The 16,080-nt window shown below is 40.0% G+C and overlaps 1 long non-coding RNA gene across 1 annotated transcript in view; it reads left to right on the forward strand.

Annotated features, from left to right (window-relative positions):
* The window catches only part of LOC116663239, a 133,412-nt gene that overhangs the window by 27,252 nt on the left and 90,080 nt on the right, over positions 1-16,080 (forward strand). The window contains exon 2 of the long non-coding RNA XR_004319445.1: positions 10,865-10,942. This is a non-coding gene — a long non-coding RNA (uncharacterized LOC116663239). The remainder of the gene's footprint in view (positions 1-10,864; positions 10,943-16,080) is intronic.

Below are 16,080 nucleotides of genomic sequence, written 5' to 3' on the forward strand. Positions count from 1 at the left end.
TCTTTTCCTGGAGTCCATTTTCTTCATAAAAGTCAGGAGAAAGCTTCTATTGGGTCCTTCCTTGGAAGATCCAAATTTGTTTTGAGACATCTGGGGAAGAATTATGAGAGGGTAAAGAATAGGGCACTTAGGAAGTCAGTCAAGTGATGGCAAAGACCAGGACTTTGGATTTGCTTAAAGAGAGGGAAGTGGGAGCCTGAGAAGAGATTGGAGGGAATCCTGCATGCAGAATTCCAGGAGGGACTAAGAGGATGGAGTAGGCAGGTGTGGGAGCAAGAGTTTACTTGAGAAAGGCCACTTGCAAAGCCAGCAGGGACATTGGGAAGTCCCCTCACTTTATGGATGAGTCTGACACATCATCTTGAAGGAAACAGATAAAATCTGGCTCAACTCTCTGACTGCACTGTAACTTCTTCTATTAGGTTGTGGATTTGAGTCTGTTTTTTATGCAAAAATCATGAAAAGAAGAAATGTGCCCCAAACGTTGGTCTCAGTTTTGCAACATGTTCTTATGACTCCATTGATGTTGTCATCAGCCAGTGATTCAGCAGTCCCTTTGGGATGCTTCATGGTGGCATCATGTTTTTTTTCTTGCTATCTTTGCTAGTGTGTTCCTGAACACTTCTATATCCACATCTTACCCTCAGCCAGTCCTATCCACTTCAGGTTCATTAAATCATCATGCTTGATATCACCCCTGGGTCTTTGCACATGCTACTCCTTTGTCTGGGAATCCCCTTCCCCTAAACTGGTTGGCTAGATAACTTACGAGTTCTCTATTTAAATGTCATCTCCTTAGAACCAACTTTTCTGAAGACTAACGTAAATATATAGTTTATCCATTTCCATTTTTCTTTACCATGGCATCTTGTTTTGTGGCTTCTTAATGCCTACTATCTTGTGTAATTTTTGAGATTGTGTGTTTTTGAAAATTAATTGCCACTTTATCAAATAACATGTATATACAGTTTTAAAAAACAGTGTTGAGAGGTTTATAATGAAAATAGCAATGCCCTTTTACTAATCCCTACCTCATTTGGTCCTGCTTACCGGACAAATCACTTTTTAACTCTTGTACCTATTTCTTATGGCATGTGTGTCTGTATTTCTAGCAAAAACACTTATATTGTTATCTATTGATTCAGTGTCCAACTCCTGTTGACTTCCTGCTATAGTAGATGAAAATTTAGACCTTTTATACATTTCTTCATTTCTTCCCTCCTCTTCCCTTGATATTTGTATCATAATTTTTTGATAACTGAGAATTAGTGTATATGTTTTTATGATCATGCAAATATTGTTCACTGCAGAGTTCAAGTAGTTTCCTATGATCATTTATTTTCTTGTACAACTTTGTATTTCCTGAGTTAACAGTTGCCTCTTTACCCCCATTTGGTGTGACTTTTTTCCCTTACATTTGTTCTTTTTCACCCAGTCCATCAAATCGGTAGGTTTTTTTTCCCTTTTAAATCAAGGATTGACAAAACTCTTTGTGTAAAGGATCCTATAGTAAAAATTTTACACTTTTCAGTCTAGATGGTCTCTAGTCGCAATTGCTCAACTCAGCTGTTACAGAGGAAACAGTCATGGGCAATAGTAGTCAAGCTGCGGGCAGTATGTAAGTGAATGAGCATGGCTGTGTGCCCGTAAAGCTTTATTTACAAAAGTAAGCAGGCAGGGAGAATTTGGTCCATGAGCTGGAGTTTGCAAACCCCTGTTCTAATTGGTAAACTATATCAGATATTAATGTGTGTCATTTTTTGTTTTCTAGCAGCCCTTGTCCTGGAGCCCTCCACCCTGTGCTGACTGGACAGCTTGTTCTCTTTGTGCCCTGCCCTACTGGCATCCTGGAAATTCCCTTCATTGCTTTCCTGTTTTGGACCCCTTATTTCCTGGGTGTCTGCATCTTCCTCTTTCTTATTTTATTCCTTTGCTTAGCTGGAGGGTGTTCTGAAGTAACTTCCTAAAAAAGAGGGTGTGCATGGGAGGTGACTTTTCTGAGCCTTCGTATGTCTGAAAAAGTCTATATCTTTCCCCTATGTTTGTTGATACTATAAGCAAAGAAATGGATTCTAGATTATTTCCTCAGAACTTGGAAGGTTTTCTCCATTTCTTTTCCCACTTCTAGCATGTCTGGTAGAACCCTGACTTCTCTTCTGATTCCTGTTTGTTTGTATGCAATCCTCTTCTCTCTCCCTACCCCTCACCTGGAGCTTTTAGGATAATCTTTTTATCCATGGAGTTCTGGAATGTCACAGTGGTGTGCCCTGTCATGATCATCTTCAGCCTCATGCCTCATCTCTGTTCTGCTCTGTGCCTTATGTACATGAGTCTGGAGCTTCTTTAAACAACTTCTCCAGACACTAGCTCTCCTGTCTTCTGCCTGTAGGGTGGCTGTCAGGCTCTGAGGGGCCAAGAGGGAACCTAAGAGCTTAGTCCTCTCTGTGTCCAGATGAGCAGCCTCGTGCTTCTGCAGAATAGCAGGTCTCTGAGAGCCTTGCCTTGCAGGTGGTCTCGTAGGGTGTGTGGCTGATCTTGTTCAGTATATGCCTCTCCACATCCTTAAGGTTGAAATTTTCTCCACTCTGCTTCATTGATCATTGCTCATCTATTTATATCCTGTCTTCCAAAGTTTCATTATAATTTGTTGTTCAATTATACTGTAAACAGTTTATTGTTGTTGTTGCTGTTCATCTCATTGGAGGAAGGAAACAACATAAATGCTGTGGTCAGTCGTCGTGTTTAACCAGGAGTTCAGGTTGTCATGATACGTGTGTTTACGTGTCTAAAGTCTGTCTGTTGTACTATGGAGAGGCTGAGTCTGATTATTCACCTCCTGTTTCTCTAATACTTGGCTCAACATGGGTATTCCCCCGGTATTTGTTGAATGGGATGAATGCATGTTGAATGAAATGGTTTGATGGGAGCAGAGGCCTTAGGTGAGGAGCCCTGGGAGATGAAGCTGGGAGAAGCTGAGCCCATATGTGAAGAACCTTGAGCTCCAGGACAAGGAGTGTATGTACCCTTCTCCCAGTTGGAAGGCTGTTGATGGTTTTTCAGTGATGGTGGAGATGGTGGTGGAAGGGTATTTTGTTCAAGGTGATTACAAAAAGAATTTTTCTAGCTTTGGAATAGAGGCTAGTTTTCAAAGAATACATATGTAAGGGAATAAAATGTCATGAACTGACCAGAACCTATGAGGAAGGAAGAATTGGCCTGTAGAGAGCTATGGAAGAAGAATCAATAGGGTTTGTGTCCTAATTCAATATAGGAAGTTAAACATGGATCTCAGTGACTGGTGGTTCCATTATCAGAGAGAAAGAACAGTACAGAGGATATGGGGAATGTCATTTTTGAGGCGGGGAAGGAACTTCCAAGTGAAAATGTTTAGCAGGCAGTTGGCTATGTTAGAAGTAGGGACTAGAAGCATAGATGAGGGAGTTAGTCTCACAGAGAAGTCAAAGAAGAAAATGACACAAAGAAAGATTGTTACTTGCTGAAAGGCTCATAGATGGCAAGATAGACCCAGAATTTGAATTCAGATCTGTCTAAATCGATAGCCCATGTTCAACCACAATAGTGTATTAACTCTAAAACTTTGTCAAGACGTAGCCCAGAGAAGTAGAGGCTTAGGATTGGCCTTGGGAAAGAGTCACGTTTAATGGGACATGTGACTTCTTAAGAATGGAGGTGTAAAATGCAATAGAAAGCTAATTAGGTGCGTGAGAAGAATGCTGATGCTATAAGATTCCCCAGAGTCTGGACTGAGGGCAGGCCCGGCAGCCTCCCTCAACAGGCCAACTTGCCCTTTACCAGAGCTGAGGTCTCCCACAGACCCCACCAGGTTTCACTCTGATGACTTCCTCGGGAACATCAATTGCACTTTCTTTTCTTACACTTTCCACCTTGCCTGCTGCTATGGTTCAAGCCAGAGAAAACTATAGCCAAGTAGCAATTCTCAGAACCCAAGCGGGGCTAACATCCTGCCTGGTTTCCTCCTCTCTCTTGCTCAGCCCAGAGCAGCTTGAGAGGATCACAAGGAGGTGGTATTTAGAGATTTTCAGAAGCGCCACATGCGGGGAAGGACTCTTGGGCTCCTCTCTGCTGGCCCCCTCCCTGTAGCGTGGCTTTGGGTTCATGGCATGGACTGAGGGAGGAAGAGGAAGCCGACTCATGAGAGTGGGGGCGTGGGGAGTGTAGGTTGTGAAACAATATGAGAAACCTCCAGAGCCAGCAAAGAAAGTTTTGTTTCTGGAATTTCGAGTTCAGACTTTTTTCACAGTCAACATTTCTGTGACTAGAAGGGGAGATAAAAATCTATGTCATTCCATCGGTTTTCACCTTTGTTTTAAATGATCAGATTTTAAACAGAAATTATTATCAGTCTGGTATTGTTTCCTTTTCTAAAATGTGGTTTAATTTTGTAAAGAGCCGAGTAAGACGGCAGAGCTGAATCATAGGAAGCGTCAGCATGCAGTCTCTACACCCGCGATTACAAAATCATGGCCAAGTAACCTTGGTGTTCTCCTTGAAAAAGTGTTCCTTAATCCTTTTCGTTTTTAGCTAGGGGAATTTCCTCTTCCTTTCTCCTACCAACATGGCCTCTTTGGTTTCATGTGAGAAAATGTTTAATCAGCTGAAAAAGTGTGGGTCTTGAATTTGAATCTTATCTCCTCCTCTTCCTTACTGGGTAGTATTGGGACAGTCACTTAAACTTTCTGAGCCTCAGTTGTCTCCCTATAAATGTAAATAAGCAGATGGAAGATATATGATTGTTAATATATATTTATATTATGTGATTAATTATTATATATTTATGATTAATGCATTGCTGGATACTTAGTAGGTGCTAAAATTGTGTTAATTGCTACCATTGAACAAAGTTGGGTAATCTTTTCCTTATTGATAATCACTGACTCACCAAAAAAAAAAAAAAAAAAAGAAAAAATCAATTTACTTTATGCTGTTAATTCAAGGGAGAGAATTGTGGGTATTTTTGTTTTGGATCTTATTTTTAGACATTACAAAAATGTTCCATCTACTGTATTTTGAAATTAAGAATGGGGAACATTATTTATATCTGAATCATATATTACAACAAATGAAAATATTACATGTATGATTTTAGGTCTATATTATAAGCATTTAAAAGAAGGAGAGGGAGGGAGGGGAGAGAGAGAGAGAGAAAGAGGAGAAGAGGATGAAAGAAAGGGGGAAAGAGCGGAGATGGGACACATGCAAAATTGGCAGAGTTGTAGAAGAAATAGCAAGGGACTGGACTTAAGCACCAGTGTTTTTAGATGATTAGCTTTGGGTTTTCCCTAATTAATACTTGTCCTAATCCATACTAAAGTCATTGCTGCTGTCACTTCCCTTTGAAACTCATTCATCCATCTATCCATCCATCCATCTGTCCATCCATCCATCTATCCATTCATTCTTTATTTTTTGAATCAACAGCTATGAAATACTATGTGTTTAGCCCTGCCCTAGGTCCTCATGATGCAAGAGATCAAGCCAACCTTGTTTTCTAAGAGCTCACAGTTTTGTGGGAGAGAGAGACAGGTAAACAAACAGCAGCAGAATAAAATAAGTGACTGACTCAGATGTGGCATAGTGGGAAAGGCTTCTTAGATGAGCTAATCCTATAGGCTCTAGAAGAGAATGCAGTAATTTGTTAAGCAGATAAGATTTTTTGGTGGTGGGGGAGATCAGGAATGTGTTCTGGGCAAAGTAAAACTCTGAATAGCTTTTGGAGTGACCTAATTCTGTCTGAACTGGGAACTTATTTATTTAAAACATAGCTCTGTTTGGTCATGGAACCAGTGTGGCAGATGGTTAAGATCATGGATGCTGCAGGCAGATAGATATGGGTTTAATCCTGATTTACTAGCTTTGTGGTCAAGATGTTCATCCTTTCTGAGCCCTAGGTTCTTGGTATTTAAAAGGAGGGTAAAACTCAAGAATGTTTTAAACTTTAAGTGAATTGACATAATATATCCAAAAGCTTTGTACATTGTTGGGCACATAGTAGATCCTCAAACTGAAACCATTATTTTCATTTCAATGTATTGGATCTTTGGTATATTAGAATCTTAGTGGCATTCTGAGCAAGTTGAGTCAGGGACGAGAAGCTGTGCCCCTATGACAGAAAATAGATTATCTCCTCTTGAAACTTCTCAGAAACTTTTCTGAATCATAATAACTCAGTTATCAATGTCAATTTTTTTTCTTTGAGGTGCATCTCCTTCTGTATTTTCTAAGGCTGAAATGAAACCAAACCAAGGGTAAGAGATTCACTATCTTGGTTGTAGATTACCTTGGTGGAAAGTCTTAAACCATTAGCTTCTGAGAGCTGAGCTCTTCAGGAGGCTATCAGCCACACCTTTAGCACAAAACTCTTTTCCAGCCTGTAATTATGAGTAGCACCAAGGGCACCAGATGGAGAGGATGCTGTCAGCTCTCTTAGGATGGACACTCATGTATAGGATATAGAGAGAGCAAGTAAAACCACAAGACTAAAGCATGAATGGAGGGGAATCATTTTCAACAGCAACCCACTGAAATTTAGCTGTCTCTTCCATGGGAGTACTGTTAATTACTGGAGGGTTGGAGTGTATTTGATGTCAACCGAGTGACTCTCCAGTTTCTAACAGCTCTTCCCCAGGTAACACAATAGACTGCAGCACAGTGGTCACGTTTATTCTCGATCTCCCTGTGCCCTTGGCCATCGCTGATCCTGGAGCAGTGGTTCTTAAGTGTGAGTCTGCATCAGAATCTCCTTATTAAACACACGGATTGCTGGGGCCCAGCCCCAGAGTTTCTGGTCCAGGAGGTGTAGGGTGGGCTTGAGAATTTGCCTTTCAGAAAGTTCCCAGGCATGCTGATGCTGCTGGTCTGGGAGCACACGTTGAAAACTGCTGATCTATGGAGTAGCTAGTTCTCTTCTTTCCAGTGCACCCGTCTCCCCTCAGCCTTCTTTGTGTGTTTGCTGGGCATAGTTTCTTTTACTCACAAATAAAACAAGTTTAATGAATACTGGAGGAGGGATTATCTTTATCCTGGAGAAGAGAGGAGTCAAAGTGTAAGGGGGAAATCAAGGTGTTCTCTAATATCTGAAGATCTGTTGTGTCAAAACAAGAATAAAAGGTGAATCTTACCATGCTGTCCATTTTGCCTTAAACTAAGTAAGACATTTTAAACCATTTAAATTGTTTGAAAATGGGTAGCTTTTAGTTAAAGAAGATAAATTGAACAGCCTCTTTTATCCCTGTTCTCTCCTGAAACATCAGAAAATGATAATGCCTAAACTTTCAGCATAAATCCAATGACAAAAAGAAGGGAAGAAGGGAAGATAAGGATACTGAAAGCTGGGAAGCAGATGGACAACTGGTTCAATTGGCATTAGCAGACCTGAGAGGTCTGATTTGTAAGCTGGCAAAAGCAGAAGAGCAAAGAGATTTATACCCTAGAGCCCCAGGAAGGTTCTGGATTTTGGAACTTCTAAACAGGGTGAAGTTGGGCCTTACAAGAGGAGGACTGGTTGAAAATCTAATGCAAAGGAACCTACAGGTTGTCCCAGCCAACCACATCAGATGATGTCTTCCCCTATGCTTTGGTATATGGCTGGGGGTTTACTCTTGAAGAGAAACAATCAGAAGGGCTCTGGACTAGTGGATACCAGGTACAGATGGAAGAAGGATTACCTTACAGAAAATGAGTGGAGGGGGGATTAAGTGAAAGTCAGCATCTGGAACCTTTATACTCCAGTCTTCTTCCCATACTGAGCTCCCAGAGTCTTGACCTTCATGTGTGTGCCTTCCACATAGTAGTACTGAGATTTTAAAGGTACGCAGTAACTGGGAGTTGTTATATAAAAAGATTGGGAAAGGAAGGAGGGAGTTTGTGGTGCAGGGGAGTCCTGCTGAGGGTGTCCAAACTGAGTGTAAGTCAACAATATTTACTAAGCAGCTACTTTGCACAAGATAGTAAGCTGTAAGCTCAGATGATTCAATACTGAGTAAGATTCAGTGTGCCCATCCCTCAGTGAACCAGACAGGACAGTTGGGGGAAGAAACAGCATGTATAAAAGCAGGACAATAGTGAAACAGCATGCTGAGCTTGCGGAACTACAAACAATTCAGTGTTGTTGGCATGGAAATTGTAGACACACTGGGAATGTGGGAGGCAGAGAGGCCAAAATGATGCTGTTGTGAGTATGTCCCTCTCTTTGCACTATTTCTTTCAAAATGCATGTAATTTTACATGCTTGTATTTTGAATCTACGTAAGTATATCCATTCTGTTTTTCCCTTTATTTCCATCAAGAGCAATGTTATTAAGCTCCACCTGTGTTGCTGCGATAATAATTTAAGCCATTCCTCTGAACTCCTGTCCAGTATTTCATGGTATTTTATGGTGTGTATCTACCTATTTGTATCTACTTATTCTCCCACGAGTGGACATCGAAATTATTTTCCATCTCCTCCTCCCACTTGCTCCAAAGAAGAGATACAGCAACAGGCATCCCCAGGCATGTCCTCTGATTAACCTGTTTGAGAATTTCTTGTGTTTTGTACCCTGGAGGGAGATTGCTGGGTATGTGTGTGTGTAATGGGAGTAAGTATGGATAGTTTGCCCTCCAGGATGTCCCACCACTGGGACGTGTTGACCATTACATTCCCACATCCTTGCTAATCCAGTTTTGTGGGGCTTTTGGTTTGTTTATCTTTTCACCTACAAAAGTTTTCTTGTGCCTCTTTGGGTTATTATTATCATTATTATTATTTTTGTAAGAACACTTAACGTGGGATTTACCCTCCTCACACATTTTTAATTATTCAATACTGTATTGTTAACTATAGACATTATGTTGTATAGCAGATGTCTAGAATTTATCTTGCACAACTGAAGCTTCATCCTCATTGGACAGCTCCCCATTTTTCCCTCCCCCTAACCCGTGGCAACTATCATTCTATTCTCTGCTTCTATGAGTTTGACTATTTTAGATACCTCATGTTAGTAGAATCAGACAGTATTTCTCCTTCTGTGACTGGTTTATTTCCCCTAGCAGAATGTCCTCTAGGTTCATCCATGGTGTCATATATAGTAGGATTTCCTTCCTTCTAAGGCTGAATAATGTTCCATAGTGTGTATACTGGCATATCTATCTATTCATGTGTCAGTGGACATTTAGGATGTTTCTGTATCTTAGTTATTGTGGATAATGTTGCATTGAACTTGGGAGTGCAGATATTTCTTTGAGATCCTGACTTCAGTTCTTTTGAATATACACCCAGAAGTGGGATTCCTGGATCATATGGTAGTTCTATTTTTAATTTTTTGAGGAAACTCCATCTTGTTTTCCATAGCGGCTGCACCATTTTGCATTCTCACCAACAATGTACAGGTTTCCAATTTCTCCACACCATCACCAACAAAGTTTTTTTAAACACAGGTTTATAGTTTTTGCTAGTGCAAAATGTTTATAATTTTTCCTAGGTCCAAAATGTCACTTGCATTTTTCTAATTGCTGATAATTTTGACTATCTCTTTATAAGTTTGTTAGCTTTCAAGGGTTCCTCTGCTGTAAATGTATTGTTTGTATCCTGTCACCATATTTCTGCTGGGGCGGCTGTCTGTTTCTTGTTGATCTGCATGATTTTCTAATGTATTCTAGATCTGAATCTCTTGGTGGCTGCTTATTTGAGAGCTGAGGAAGGTCCTTCAATGGCAAGTCCTGTCTCAAGATGTGGCCATAAAGTCTCAGAAAACAGAAAAATGACTTTGAGATAGAATAAACTGGCAGTGACCTTCTGTGTGACATATACTTGCTTATGACCCCAAGGATCACTGGAGTTATTTAGTCATTAAATCTCGTCATATCTGACTTCATTCACAAACTTCCCCCTTCATTGCTTCCTTTACCAGCTTAATCTTCAGTGATAGGCACAACATATTACTGTCATTGCCCTATTACTTTTATTATAGAGATGAAAAATGTTTTGCTGCTGAAAAATTATGAAGTACTCAAACTGATAACAAAATTATTGAAAAACACCCACAACTCTGCCACCTAGAAATGACTACAGTTAATCTTTTAGGATGTGTTCCAATCTCTGGAAGGGGACGATTGAGAAGATGGAAGCATCATTTTGACAAATGGGCCTCCCCTTCCACTGCAGGGCCCTACATTCATCTCTCCTGTAGACCTTTCTACATTTTACTGTAGTTATTTGTTCAGGGATTATTAGAACAGGAGTCAGCTGACTGACGTTTTAGTTCCATCTTGGATTTGCCAAAGCTTCCCTTTTTAAGGAGACCTTGAAAACCACGTGAGGGGGTTTAGACTTTCTTCTGTAAGTAACTGGGAACCATTGAAGGGTTTGAAGTGGTGAATCATCCAAAATGGTTTTGATAGAAGATGTTCTTCCTGGAAGCAAGGGTACATGAATGTAAATGAATTGAAATTACACTTATCCAAGTACCAGGTATTGTGCTAAAGGTACTCCTTTTAGTCCTATATAGTGTAGAGATGATTACCCCTAAGTTACAGGTAAGAAATCTGAAATTCAGTGGAGTTAAGCTGTGTGCTCAAGGACACACAGCTAGTGTTGGAGTAGGGTGTTAAATCAGGCACATTCAACTAAGTGGTTTCTTTCCAGGCACAGACTGGTTTGAAAGATATTTCAGCAGTCTGGGTGGGATCAATTCCCATTTAACAGTGATAAGTTCAAGTGCCTTGCAAGCTGCAGTCTTATAGCAGCAGCTTTGTTAGTTGCTGGCTGTCCCCAGGGGTTTTTCTCTGTGACTCATACAGCAGGGGAATCCTGAGGAAAGCTCAACTTTTACTTCTTGAATTTCAGAGTCCTGACAAACTCTGTAGTGATTGCAGATAGAGATCTGAGTCCTGGCCAACAAAAAGATTGAAGGAGGGATCTTGGGTAAGTCCCTTCTCTCTGGACCTCAGTTTCTTAACCACAAAGGATTAAATGATCTTGAAGTTTGTTTGTTTGTTTTTTTTTTTTTTTTCATTCTAACACTCAAGGATCTCTTGTGGTGCATAATGTGGTGCTGAGTTCTCAGTGGAGCTTTACTGGTGATTCATAGGAATTAAACCAGCAAAATATAATTACACACAAAACTGGTTGAAAATAGGCTGTAGGCAGGCTATAAAAGATACATGTTCTTAGTTACTCAGCTTTTATTTATATTCGCTGGACTGTGAGACTCACATGGGAGGGACTGTGTGTCTTCATTCTACAGCTTAAAGTCTGTCACTAGTGCCTTACATATAGGTGGCCAGGCAGTTTTGCTGCAGGAAAGAATGAGCAATGCAGATAAGGCTCCTTGTCCTCTAATATCTGCCTTGTTCCCTTCCTGAATAATGCAGCACCTGAAAGTTACCTGGAAATAGCCCAGGTACAAAACCTCACTTCCCAGATTTCCTTGTAGTTAGACATGACCGTGTTATTAAATTCTGACCAATGGGATGTAAATGGAACTAGTGTTGACATTTTTTCAGGAAATATTCTTAAAGGGAAGGGCATGATTTTTCTACTTCCTGTTTCTCCTTCTGGCTGGCCAAGATAAAATAGATAAATAGGTAAGATATTTGGAGCTTGGATCACAAACTGGAAGCCACATGTTGAGAATAGCAAAGCAATAAGAAGGATGGTGTCTGGGTATCTAATGATACTCAAGCCTTTAGATAAACCTTGAATTGCCTTTGTTAACATGAGAGAGAAATAGATTTCTAATTTGCTAAAATATTACTGTTACTGATTTACTATATGTTGCCGTGGAACCAAATACAAGGGAACATTTTCCCCCAAAAAAGCACATGATCTTCATAATTTTTCTTTTAAAGAATAGCTGATAAAAATATTTTGAGTTTGGTTGCCATAAACTTCACAATCACATCTGGCAGATCTGATTTGGAGGATGGCCACAGGGTGCCTACTCAGTTGGCCAATAGTTTAGTTTTATCAGGGCCAGTAATTTCTGTATAAATACATACAAGTTTTGCCAGGGCGATAACATGAATATTAACACTAAGTTCTTAAACTAATCCTTTTATTTTCACCAAAAATGTTCACTTCTGTTCTTTACATGAGATCGTTACTATAAAACCAATCTACTTCTGCAAAGGAAGTAGAGAAAAAAAAAAAAAAAACGGCTAGACAGTTGTTCCAAACTACTTATTTTATAGGATATATTTTTTGCCACTGACACATTTGTCATATATTAAATTTGTATACACACATAAACAAATAACAAGAAGGTAAATTTACCCAATTATATTATTAACTATATTGAACAGAAATGGTAAACATTCCCATTAAAAGGCAGAAGTTAAACAGCCTGGTTAAAAATGCAAGACCAACTATGTGCTGTCTATAAGGAAATCATTTTAAACACAGATAGGTTAGAATTCAAAATATTGAAAAAAGATATAATATGCACATATAATCATAAAAAAGAAGAACTGGCTATATTAGTAACCCACAAAGAAGAATTCAAAATAAAGAGTATTATCAGGACTAAAGAGGGCTGTTTTATAGGGATATGAGGGTAATTCATAGAGAAGACATAATCCTAAACTGTACCCAATTAACAGAGCTTTAAAATATATGACTCAAAAATGGGCACAATTGAAAGACAAATTAGACAAATTCACAATTATGTTTGGAGACTTCAACATTGCTCTTCTTATAACTGATGGAAAATCAGACAGAAAATCACTAAAGATATAGAAGAATTGAAAAACATCAACCAAATTGACCTAAATGACATTTATAGAACACTCTACCCAAACAGCAGAATTTAAGAGCTCATGGAACGTTCACCAAGACAGACTTGACTGTATGCTGAACCATGAAACAACTCTCAATAAATGTAAAGGGACTGAAAGCATGCAGAGTACGTTATTCGACAAAAGCAGAACTGAGAAATCAGTAACAAAATGGTAATTCCTGAATATTCAGAAATTAAACAACACACTTCTAAATGATCCATGAGTCCAAAAAGATAATACTAAGTAAACTAGAAAACATTTGAACTGGAACGGAGGGGCAAGTTTTACTTTTAAATACTTAACATTAGAAAATCAAGAGGATTAAAAATGAATGATCTAATCTTTTACCTGTAAGTATTGTGTTGGCTGCTTCTCACAAATTTTTATAAGTTGTGTTCATTGTCATTCCTATTCAAAATGTTTTCTAGTTTCCTTCGTATTGTCAAAACAGTATTGTATGCTGTGGGGAATGCCAGAGATCAGTGCCACCTTTAAGACTTAACGGACATAAGGTTGGTGGTCCTCATCATATCTCTGTTAATTCATCAGTGTGGCCCCTGCAAAAGTCAGATGGTTCATGGAGGATGATAGAGTCTACTGCAGACTCAACTTAGATGGAACCCTAATTGCAGCTGTTAGGCAAGACATGGTATCTTTAGTAGGGTAATTAACAGCATCTCAGATACATGGCATGTGGCCAGCTTGTGTGACAAATGTGTTCTTTCCATCCCTATCAGAAAAGAGAGTGAGAAAGTTTGTATTCACTTAGAACATACAACAGTATACATTAGTCATGCCCCAGGGCTGTGTTAACTCTCTTTCTCTCCGTAATAGTGTATTCTGGAGAAACCTGAACTGTCTGAACATCAGGAAGAATGCCACACTTAGAGTCCTGATGTCATGATAATTGGACCATATAAACAAGAACTGTCAGGTACATTAGAGGCATTGAAGAGACTCTTACACTCTTACCAGGGGTAGGAGATAAACCCTGTGAAGTTTCACTTTGACAGGTGATTCATTTGACAGGCCAAGGCACGTAAGCCGGGTGTGGCTTTGCCTTTCTTGCCTGCTGGACCTCACCTGGTATCACTGTCTGGGAGCTTAAACACTGTACCGTTCACTGCCACAGGATCCCACATAACACTGTGTCAGGCAAGGGGACCCCTTATATAGTTACGAGGCATTGGAAACTCACTTACTATACCATGTTCTACCCCATCCAGAAACGGCCAGCCTAATAGAGTGATGGAATGGCTTGTTGAAGACAAGCTGAGGCACCAGTGTGAGAAAGATGTGTTACCTTCCAGGACGCAGTGTATACTCTTAAGTCAATGATCTTCATATGTCACTGTGTCCTCAAAAGGTACAATTTGTGAACTGGTAATCAAGGGGGTAGCAGTAGGAGTATCTTCATTAGGAGAATTTATCGTATCCCTGAATTCTGAGTGTTTGTGGGTCTAGTTTCCGAAAGGGATTACTTTCAAGGGAACACAGAGAGAGACCCATTGAAATACAGGTTATAACTGTTTCCAGGACACTTTGGGTTCTTTGTCCCAAGGGACCATCATGCAAGAAGAGGAGTCACCATCCTGATCAGGGTAATTATTTCTGAGGAGAAGTTGTTTGATAATGGGAAGAAGAAATGTTGAGTCTCCCAGTGATCCACTCTGATACTCTCTTGGTGTTCTTCTGCTCCATCCTGATAGTAAGTGGACAGATACAGCAGTCACAGTTTAAGAAGGGCAGGTGACTGTGGCCTCAGACCCTTCCAAGATGAATGGGTCAGGCCATCAGGTAAACCTAGACCAGCAGAGGTTCTAGCTGACAGTGAGGGGAAATCTCAGATGCGTGGTAGAGCAGGGAATGATGAGTATGACTTAAACGCAAAGACAGATTGCAGTGTGGTAGGGGCGGTAGTTTCCCTGTAAACCTTTCAGAATCCTGAAGGAATGTTTCCAGAACTTACATAAACAAGTGGATCTAGGCAGCACAGGCAGTAGACTCTAGAGGATGCTGTGGTACGCTGCCCTGGTGATTGTGGAGGCACCATCATAACCCTGGAAAGAGAAATGACACATAACATTGTTTGTACCATTGCTGATTTGGATCTGTGTTACATTAGCCAAGCCCAGTCCATCTAGTGCAGTCATAAAGCAGGGCATACCATTGCCATCTTGGAACACTAGGACTGTGTGGGGGTTCAGGCTGTGAGGGTATAGCTTCACCACTATTAGTGAAGCTCTGTCCAGAAGAGCCATAATTTCTCCTCTATCTCCCCAGTGACATGTCTCAGCAGATGCATTCCTGTGGTGCAGGGCTCACCCCATAATTTTTGCGTAGTGCTTTGGCAGATAAAACTCATTGTGGAGAAGATGGAAAAGAGCTCACAAAGATTTTTTCTTGAAGGTTTCAGATTTCAGTTTGAAAATGATTAGTCTCTCTCTCTCTCTTTTTTTTTTTTTTTTTTTTTTGCTTTTTGAGAAAGTTTAAAATAACATCTCAGTCAATAAATCCAGAATTCAATTGCTTTGTTGCTTTGTGAGTATGTGACTCACTGAAATAATTTCATATCATGAAATACCTCTTTGGAAATTTACAGCTTTTTATTATCCCTCTGGTGAAAAGGAGGGAAATGGGTAAGATAGTTCATAAAGAAATTCCAGGGAATGCCTCTAAGTCCTCACCAGTCCTTCTGGGGCCCTGGGTGCAAGGAAAATCATTATTTGATTAAGTCATGTCAAGTCAGAGTCAAATTGTTTACTTATAAAATGGGACACATATACTTACTCAGGGCAAAAATTATCTTCTCCAGTCATGCAGAGGAGTTGAGTGAATTGACAAAGATTACACAGGTAGTATGTGACATAAATGCACCTTGAACAGAAGTCCCTTAAGACAAAGTCTGGTGCTCTGTCTCATATCCATTCAAGGAGGCTGCCTACAGCTGAGAGAAGCCAGAGTAGCTTGCTGTGAAGTCGTTTGAACAGAGTGAAGGGTGGTTGAATGAATCACTGTGCTGTACACCAGAAACTAACACAACATTGTAAATCATCTAAACTTCACTTAAAAAAAAAAAAGGCAGACTTGAGATGATGCTGGGCTTAGGAAGAGCTTCAGAGCAGAGCTTGAGATGGTCCAGGGTTTGACTTTGAAAATCAAGGGCTGTAACCTTTGAGTATGAACCAAATAAGAACTGGAGAAGTGCTTGAAAAGGGTTCATGTCCTTCAGGCAAGCAATTCCCTTCTTGGGATTCATCTGAAGGAGAGTTTAATGGATATGAA

This window comes from Camelus ferus, chromosome 4, assembly GCF_009834535.1.
Source record: "Camelus ferus isolate YT-003-E chromosome 4, BCGSAC_Cfer_1.0, whole genome shotgun sequence".
NCBI classification, from domain to species: Eukaryota; Metazoa; Chordata; class Mammalia; order Artiodactyla; family Camelidae; genus Camelus; species Camelus ferus.